We start from the raw sequence: 10,459 nt of genomic DNA, 5'->3' as shown, positions 1-10,459 counted from the left end.
GGGAGGGGAGCTGTTGCATTGTGGTAAACTGTGGTCAATGACATGAGACAAAGTATATGTGAACTGCTGTATGGAAAGTGAATTTGCTCTGTGAATCTTCACCCAAATAAAAACAAACAAACAAATAAATAAATAAATGAAGGCGGCGGAAAACGTGTTCTTCTTTTTTGGTTTTCTCCATACCCTTACCAAGAAAATTTAGTTGTTAATCTCTTGAGTTTTTGCAAATCTGATAGGTGAAAAATTGTCATCACCTTTTAGTGTAATTGTACTTTTCATTTCTCTTATTATTAGCGAGATTGTAATTTTATTCATATCTTTAATGCAATTTGCATTTCTTTTCTTATGAATCATGTGTACATATCTCTTGTCCAGGTTTATAAGTTTATTTGTATTTCTTCTTTTCTTTAATGCATTTTACTGAAATATAATTTATGTACAGTGAAATACACAAAGCGAAAGTGACATGGGTCAATGTTTTTTGGTTTTTTTTTCAGTGTTCCCTTCCCTCCCCTCCCACCCCTGGCAAGCAACAAAGAAAGTTTCCCTCCACATATAAACCTTTCCTTTACCATCCATAACAACAAAGTAATACTATTTTTGTTCTTCTGTGATTAACTTATGCCACTCAACATAATGTCCTCCAAGTTCATCCACATTATGCGGTGTTTTGCAGACTCTACATTATTCTTGGTGCTGCACAGCATTCCATTATGTATATGTACCATAGTTTGGTCATCTGCTCTTTTGCTATAAATCTTAGAGATAAGTCCCTTGCCAGATATAGAATTATAAGCAAATATGAATTTGTTGCTGTCATTTTTGGTGCTTTTTCATGTGCCAATTTCTTTGTTCCATATAATTTTCTATGCTGAGCTCATTTTGTTTATGAATCATGTTATCACTTCCATCATTGTTATTGTTTTAGTATTTGCTGAATATTTATGCTGGTCCTCTTTTTTGACGTGAAGGTTTATCATTTTTCCTGTGATTTACAGTTTTCTTCCCAAGTTTAGAACAGTCAGTTCTATCTTGTAGTTGTCTTCACTTCCCTACCATCTAGAAGTTCTGTAACAACACAGTTTTTTCCCTCCTTTTGGTTTGCAGTTGTCCTCATTTGTCAGTTGATATCTCTGGTTCTCTATTTACAACCTTGTAGGCTTATTTACTTTGGATACTTCCATAGCTGGGTTGGTTTCTGGGTTATATCATCATGTGTGTTAATGGTCAGCTATTGTTGTTTCTCTGTCCATAGGACTCCCTTTAGCATCTCCTGTAAGCTTGGTCTGGTTTTAAAAAAAATCTCTCAATTTCTGCTTATTTGGCAATGTCCTAATTTCACCATCATATTTGAGGGACAATTTTGCTGTGTACATAATTCTTGGTTGGAAAATTTTCTTTCAGGGTTTCATATACACCATCCCATTGTCTTCTCGCCTGCATGGTTTCTCTTGAGAAATCAGAGCCCAGACTTATTGGTTGCCCCGTGTAGGTAACTTTTCATTTTTCCCATGCTACTTTCATGATTCCTTGTTTTTGGTTTTGGTGGTTTGGGTTTTGGTAAGTTTGATGGGGGTCTATCCTGTTTGGAGTTCATTGGACTTCCTGAATGGATATATTCTCATCTTTCATCATACCAGGAAAGTTCTCTTCCAACAAATCTTTGACAATTTTCTCTGTGGTTTTATTTGTCTCTTTCTGTTCTGGAATTCCAGTTACACGTAGTTTATTCCTTTTGATGGTATCCCACATAAACCTTAGGCTTTCTTCATTTTGTTTTGATCTTTTCTCTGATTTATCCATTTCCAAAGAAGTGTTCAAGTATTTGCCTTCAATCTCCCTAATTCTGTCTTCCATTGATTCAATTCTGCTCCTTTGCCCATTCAATGTCTTATCTATTTCTGAATATTTAGTATTAATCTTCTGGATTTCTGTGTGTAGATTTTATGTCATTTCTAATTTTCAGTTATTTTGTTATTTTGTTCTCGTATTGTCTTTTGAAATTGTTCTAGAGTTTCCTCTGTGTTTTCCTTGATCTATCTCTCAATTCATTGAAGATACCTAAATATAATTCTTTTGAATTCCTTATCAGGAAGTTCCAGTGCTGCATCTTCCTCAGGGATGTGTTCTGGGTCTGTATCCTGGTCCCTTGTTTCTCCTGCTTTATCTTGCTCCTTTGTGTGCACTGTGATGCTCTCCAAGGCATTGTGACATTTTTGTGTTATTATTTAATTGGTGATTGTATGTTGGTGTGACTTGCCCATGATTTTCATTTTCTTTGTTTTGTTTGTGTGTTATCTATGCAAGCAGGGTACTGTGCTCCTCTATTCACTAGTTGACAGCACTTATGCATTCACCACCTGTCTCCTTTCCTGTCGTCAGCCTCTCATCTGTCCCTACCAACGTTGGCAAACAGAGCCTATTCTTAGGTCCCTGGAATCCAAATGAGAATGCTATCACTTTAAAATCCAAAATGGTTGCCACTTGTAAAGATTCAAAATGGCTGCGCCCACGGTCACTTTAAATATCCAAAATGGCTGCCACTTATAAATATTCAAAATGACTGCATCCTTGGTCACTTTAGATATCCAAAATGGCTGCCACATGTAAACAGTCAAAATGGCTCTACCCTCCGAACAGCAGAAAATCAACAGCTCAGGTTGTCTCCCACCTTGCTGTTTCCCTTCCTAGTCATAGGTCACCAGGGCAGTCATCCTTGCAGCCCTTGGTGATCAGGGCTGATCTTTAGGTCAATTCTCAGGTCCCAACACAACTTGGAAATATTCAGGCTGTTGGTCCTGTCAGAGTAGCTGACAGTCCACAGCTCCGACCATCTCTGTACTTACTGTTTTCGTTCAGGTTTTTCCACTAGTTGATGCCTAATCCACTTCTATATGTTGTTGTTGTTATTACTGCCATCGAGTCAGACCCGACTCATAGTGACCCCTCCTTGGGTTTCCGAGACAGTATCACTATGGGAGTAGATTGCCCCATTTTCCTTCCAAGGAGTGGCTGGTGGGTTTGAACCACCCTTCTTAATTAGTAGAACGTCTTTATATTTTAGGAGCATTAACCCATTTGCTATGATAGAAGTTACACATATTTTCCCAGATATCACTTGAATTTTACTTTATTTACAGTAGTTGTTTTTGTTTTGTTTTGTTACCATTGAGAATTTTCATTAATGTAGCCAAAGTTATCAACTTTCCCCTTAATGTGAGAAATTTTCACTTAAATGTTTAAAGGAATTCATTAATGTTTTCTTCTAATATTTGTATAGTTTTATGTTTCACATATAGATCTTTTATCTGTTTGGAATTTTCACTGGTATATAGTGTACAGAATGAATGCATTTTTAATCCATCGCATATTTAAAAATTCATAATTTCCCACCAATTTGAGATGCTGCCTTTAATATGGTTTAAATTTCCATTGTAGTTAGGTTTATTTCTGGACTTTTCTCTTTAATTCCATTAGTTTATCTGTTTATTTCACTTGCCAATATGATTTTCTTCTAAATATAGAGATTTTGTAATATGCTTTAACATCTGGCTTAAGATATAGCCCTCCTCATTGTTTTTCTATTTTAGAGTTTTCTGGGCTATTTGTATTTAATTGCTTTTTGATATTAAATATATAATTAATTTGTTTAGCTTCATGAAAAAACTGATAATATGTCTATTATTTGATATATTTATGATATTGAGTCTTCTTGGTTGCTCTATTTATTCATGTCTACTTCTGTGTTATTTAAGAATGTTTTATAATTTTCTTCATATATATTTTGGGCATTTCATATATGTCTAGGTACTTTAATTGCTGTTTTTGTTGCAGTTGTAAAAGGGTTCTTTCTATCTTCCCACCAATCATTGTTTTTGTTTATGAAGGCTATTGCATTATGAATATAGATTTTATAACTTACTACTTCCCTAAACTCCTTAAGTATTTCACTCATTTTTCAATGATTATTTACAGATGTATAGTCATATAATCTCTAAATAGAAATGATATTACTTCTTTTCTTCAGTGCCTCTCTCTAGTGGCACTGGATGATAATTTCAAAATGGTTTCAAAGAGTAATGTAATGTTGGCCACGCAGTCCTGTTCCTGACTGGCAGGTGTTCTCCCATTAAGAAAGATGCTGGCTTTGGGACTAAGATACATATAATTTTCAGATACATTTCTAATTTCCAGTAAATTTGTCACTCTCTTCCATCGAGACTGAGATTGTATATCATGAATAGAGCAGAAATCACTTAGAATGGTTGCTTTTGTAATTTTAATATGCATAAAGATCACCAGGGTCTCTTGTTTAACTGTAGATTTTTATTAAGCAGGTATGGGATGGGGACTGAGATTCTGTGTTTTGAACAAGCTCCCAGGGTAGGCTGTGATGATGGACCACTCTTTGATTAGCAAGGATCTAAAACTAATTATTTTTTAACTTTAATTTTTAAAATTACTTTAAAATAATCCATAGTAGAGGAAATAGTCATGAAAACTCTGTTTTTTAATTGTACAAGCCAAACACTTGAGAGAGAATGTTTTTAGTTTGGTTAGTTTGGGATTTTTTGTTTCTTTGAGGAAACTTCCAGGCACTGATCTTTCATTCTCTATGACCAAGCTTGGAGGACAAGAGCAGAGGTTTTCTCATGAGCCACAGAGTACTAAACTACAGGATGTGACAAAAGGTGGCCTACTACCACACAGCAAAAGAAGGAAAGTTCTCTCTTCAGCTTTGAGGAGGAGCCTGAGAAGAGAGAGAACATTGATATATATAGTTCCTACAACCCTAATTTGAAAATGCTCTGGGGCAGAGGACCAAAAAGTGAAGATGGTTCAAGAGAGAATTTAAATAAAAGAGAATGTAGTATAGTAACAGCTAACTAGGGCATTACAACAAGGACCTCACAATTACAAAGGCCAAAGCCTCTACAGGATAAGACCCTTCCACAAAGCCAGCCAGATTCAAAGAACTTAGATCAGGCACTGCTTCCCTGATGACAGCATAAGAATTTACTGTTGTTATTGGGTCTGGAATTACTAGATGTCCTAGATTGGGTTCTCTAGAGAAGCAAAACTGGTGAAGCTCATATATATATTCATAGCAACATATAGATATATATAGATATAGATGTGGTAGGGAGCTCTGGTAATATGTGCCTAAGGCATTTGACTGCTAACCAGAAGGCTGCAGGTTCAAACCCACCAGCCACTCCTTGGAAGAAGATTGGGCAATCTACTTCTGGAGAGATACCACCTCAGAAACTCAAGGAAGGGTCACGATGAGTCAAATTGACTCAACAAAAGTGAGTTTGTTTGTTTGTGGTAGTTAAGATTGTGTGTCATCTTGGCTGGGCCTGGTTAAGTGGCTGGGCAGCTGCGGTAGTTATTTCCCATGATGAGACTGGCAATCAACTCCATGGTGGAATCTACCACAAGCAGCTGAGTAGTTGCTTTAGGGCTGTGGTCTGCTTCCCATATATAAGAAGCAGCTTTGGGAATGGTCTCTAGCTTATGGCATGCTTGAAACCTGCATGTAGCTGAGTCATTTTTCAGCAACCTGCCATGCTCTGCCAATCTTGGGACTTTCAATGGACTTGAATCAATAGCCTGCTGTGTTGTTTGGTAATATTGGGACTGTGCCTTTTTATTTGTCGACCTTGGGTTTGTCAGCCTCAGTAGCCAGCAGCTGTCTGGGTGAAAAAAAAAGCCTCCAGCCTCAGTGGGCCAGGAGCAGGAGGCAGAGCTGAAGCCCAAGGTTGAGGGGCTTTCACCTACACCCTACAGCCTGGTACTTTGAACTCAGACTTAAAGCCTCCAACTCTGAGAGAATAAAATCCTATTTGTTCAAGCCATCTGATTTGTGGTATATTCTTGTCAGAGCAGCACTAGGTAACCAGAACAGAACATGGTACCAGGAGTAGGATGCTGCTCTGACAGATATCTAAAATGTGGAAAAATGATGGAGTGCATCCTTGACCCAAGATCCCTGTGCTGAGACACCAGCAGAGAGACACCGGCAGAGAGAGACCACCATGAGAGATGGCAGTAGCAGAGCCCAGAGACCAGCATGGGACAGCAACAGCTTTACCACCTCCTCTTCTGGAGGAGAAAGCTGCATGCCATTGGGTAGACGGCCTCCTGGTGGAGTGGGTTGCCTTCAGGCATGAATTTGTAGAAGATACTGGCATGAAATGGAGTAGCAGTTGGCCAGCCCATGGAGTAAGAAAGCTGAGTGCTTTTTGGGCAGGAAGATTTCCAGTGAAGTAGGTTGTCTTTGGGATTAATCGGTAGAAGTGGAGAGACCAAGGAAATGAGAAGCAAAGCTGCCTCAGCCTCAAGGGTTGGACCATGGCCTTTGGGGATGGAACCACCACAGCCTCCTTCACCAACTTGGTTCTGGAGTGTGGGGCTGCTCATTCATGCAGGTCAGTGGGATGGAGCCATAGCTTCTGCCCAAGAGTGAGGTGGCAGGGCTGCCAGGCTCAAGAGGTAGAGGAATGGGGCCTGCTGGGCCGAGGGGGTGAGGTCACCACTCAGGAGCTAGGGGACTGGAGTCACCCAGTGAAGATCTGTGCAGATACCACCCCTTGAAGATCTGTACAGGTGGCAAGTTGACAATGGGTGGAATTGTGGTAATTAAGGTTGCATATCAACTTGGCTGGGCCTGGTTGAGTGGCTGGGAAGCTGGTGCTAGTTATTCCTCATGATGAGACTGGCAATCAACTCCATGGTGGGACCTACCACAAGCAGCTGAGTAGCTGCTTTAGGGATGTGGTCTGCTTCCCATATATAAGAAACAACTTTGGGAATTGTCTCTAGCTTATGGCATACATGAAACTTTCATGTAACCAAGTCATTGTTCAGCAGCCTGCCATGCTCTGCCACTCTTGGGACATTCAATGAACTTGAATCAATAGCCTGCCATGTTGTTTGATAATATTGGGACTGTACCTTTTTATTTGTCAACTTTGGGTTTGTCAGCCTTAGCAGCCAGCAGCTCTCTGAGTGAAGAAAAGCCTCCTGTTTCAGTGGGTGGGAAGCAGGAGGCAGAGCTGAAGCCCAAGGCTGAAGGGCTTTCACCCAGCCCCTAGAACCTGGCACTTTAAACTCAGACTTAAAGCCTCCAACTCTATGAGAATAAAATCCTTTTTGTTCAAGCCATCCCATTTGTGGTATATTCTTGTCAGAGCAGCACTAGGTAACCACAACTATATACATATATAGTTGTGTGTGTGTGTGTGTATATAGTTGTTGTTGTTATGTGCTGTCAAGTTGGACCGACTCATAGTGACCCCTCCTTGGGTTTCTGAGGCAGTATCACTATGGAAGTAGATTGCCCCATCTTCCTTCTGAGGACTGGCTGGTGGGTTTGAACCGCCAGCCTTCTACTTAGCAGTAAAGTACCTTAGGCACTATGCTACCAGAGCTCATATATATATTTATACACACACACATACATATATCCATATATGTATATATCCATATATGTATACATATATCCATACACACACACACGTATGTATGTATGTATATACATAGGGAGCTCTGGTAGCATAGTGCCTAAGGCACTTGACTGCTAACCAGAAGGCTGGCAGTTCAAACCCACCAGCCACTCCTTGGAAGGAAAGTTGGGCAATCTACTTCCATAGTGATACCAAGTCCCAATATTACTAAACAACACGGCAGACCATTGATTCAAGTCCACTGAAAGTCCCAAGATTGGCAGAGCATGGCAGGCTGCTGAACAATGACTTGGCTGCATACAAGTTTCAAGTATGCCATAAGCTAGAGACCATTCCCAAAGCTGTTTCTTATATATGGGAAGCAGACCACATCCCTAAAGCAGCTACTTCAGAAACCTAAGGAGGGGTCACTATGAGTCAGGTCTGACTCAACGGCACATAACAACAATAACATATATATATATATGTGTGTGTGTGTGTGTGTGTATAAGGTAAGATGGCAGGCCACTGGCTCAAGTCCAAAGAACTGATGTCAGAAATGATGAGCCAGATGAAGTATCCAGATCTAGCAAAAAGCCAGAGAGCTTTGCCAGAACATCCATATATATTGGAAGCAGTCCACACTCCTGAGGATACTTCCTTTTAACTCATTGGCTGTTCATAACAGATCTCATCATGGAGGTGATTACATTTCATCAGATATTATCATGAGGGATGACTACATCATAACTGCCAAACCACTGAGAATCATGGCCCAGACAAGTTGACATACAATCTTAACCATCACAGTCCACTCCTTCTCAACTTAGCACCTGTACATATCTCCTTAAACCATACATAATCTCTAAATAAATACAATGATAAAGTCATACTTGTGCTGAACATGATATAACTTATATACATACAACCAGAAATGTATTAGCCCCATTTACATCTTATACTTTATAAATGAAGAAAACAAAAATATTTGATGTACACATACAAGGAAAAAATACACATAACAATCACAGTCCTCATTTCTGCAACTGGTCACATGGGCAGAGCTGGTATTTAGAACTACCTTCTTTCACCACCCATTCTGTATTCCCTTTACCCTCAGCAAGCACCTCAGCTAGTTGTGGTTATTTGCCTGGTGAGGTGACCCAAACCTTCATTCCTGAAGGGTCTGAGACATTAGTACTCATGTCAGAATTAGATTTCTGTAATTTTCCATCGACTTTAATCACAAGGCATGGTAGTGCTAAGAGATATCCTAAGGAATCTCTTGTATTCCAGATATACTTTGCTTTGCCTCTGTTATGTAGTATCAAGCCTATTTCCCCCTAGTAATCAGGATCAATTGCACCAGCCAATATAATAACTCCATTCTTTGCTTGTTGATCTAGAGTCATGAGAAGCCCAAAATAACTGGGTGGGATTCTTAACTTCCAATTCAATGAAATCAGTATTGTGTCTCCAGATAGAGTATTCTTCCTTTTGGGATTAAGAACTCAGACCTGTGGAGCATAAGGTCACAGGGACAGGAAGCAAAAATTTCGCTAGTGGGCCACTAGGGGAAATAGTGGTGCCACTCCCATTTCCACCCCTTCATTCCTGAACCCATGAATCCTTGCAATTAGAAAAACAGCACCATATAGTGGATACTTGTTTAGAGCATATACAGCCTCCTGAAGAATCTTGCCCCAACCCTGCAATGAATTATCACCTAGCAGACACTATAAGTGAAAAAACATATTTATAATGAATAAGTCGTTGGTCTTCAAAAATTCTATCATGCGATCTCCAGAGTTATTTCTGTCAACAAGGCCAAATTTTCCATTACTGGTGATTCTTCTTTGTTTCGAACTTTTGCATTCCAATCATTAGTGATAAGAAACACATATTGATTGCATGTTCAATCAACTTCAGACTGCAGAAGTTAATAAAAATCTTCAATTTCCTCATCTTTGGCTTTGGTGGTTGGTGCATAAATTTGAATAATAGTCATATTAACTGGTCTTCCTGTAGGCATATGGATATTATCCTATCACTGACAGCGCTGTACTGAAACATCTTTTGTGACGAATGCCGTGCCATTCCTCTTCACTTTGTCATTCCCAGCATAGTAGATCATATGGTTGTCTGATTCAAAATGACTAAAAATGGTCCATTTCAGTTCACTAATGCCTAGGATATCAATCTTTATGCATTCCATTTCATTTTTGACAATTTCCATTTTCCTAGATTCATACTTCGTATGTTCCATGTTCCAATTATTAATGGATGTTTGCAGCTATTTCTTCTCAATTTGAGTCATGCCACATCAGCACATGGAGGTCCTGAAAGACTTTATCTGTATCATTAAGTTGGTTCTACTCTAATGAGGCAGCTCTTTCCCAGTCCTGTTTTGAAAGCCTTCCAACCCAAGGGGCTAGTCTTCCTGCACTCTGTTGGACAATGTTTCCAAGCTATTCATAATGTTGCCCAGTAACGTATCAGACAGTGTTTCTCTCCTCTTCATAAGGTTTTCCCAAGCCAGTTTTTTAGAAGTGGATGGCCTCCTCCTTCTTCCTTGTCTGTCTTATCTGTAAGCTGTGTTGAAACCTGTGCACCATGTGCAACTCTGCTGGCATCTGAAATGCCAGTAGCACAACCTCAAGCCTCACAGCAATGTACAAGCCTCACAGGATGACAAACTGACAGACAAGTTTGTCTCCTTTACCTATGGGAAACCTCTGCACCCTCCACTTACCTAATTCCTACCCAAAACCTGCCACTCTGTGGTCCCCAGCCACTCCTGGTCCCTCCCTTTCCTGGCTCTAGGGGGCTTGGGGTCTATACATGTGGACTTCACCAGAAGGAGTACACAGGAATCAGATTGACTACATCTGTGTCAAGACGCAATGGAAAACCTCAATATCTTCAGCCAAAACCAGGCCAGGAGCTGATTGTGGAACAGACCATCAACTGCTCATATGCAAGTTCAACTTGAAGTTGAAGGAAATTAAAAC

The sequence above is a fragment of the Orycteropus afer genome, unplaced genomic scaffold (assembly GCF_000298275.1).
Source record: "Orycteropus afer afer isolate SDZICR_OR568_19922 unplaced genomic scaffold, OryAfe1.0 scaffold00045, whole genome shotgun sequence".
NCBI classification, from domain to species: domain Eukaryota; kingdom Metazoa; phylum Chordata; class Mammalia; order Tubulidentata; family Orycteropodidae; genus Orycteropus; species Orycteropus afer.
This window is presented reverse-complemented; position numbering follows the sequence as displayed.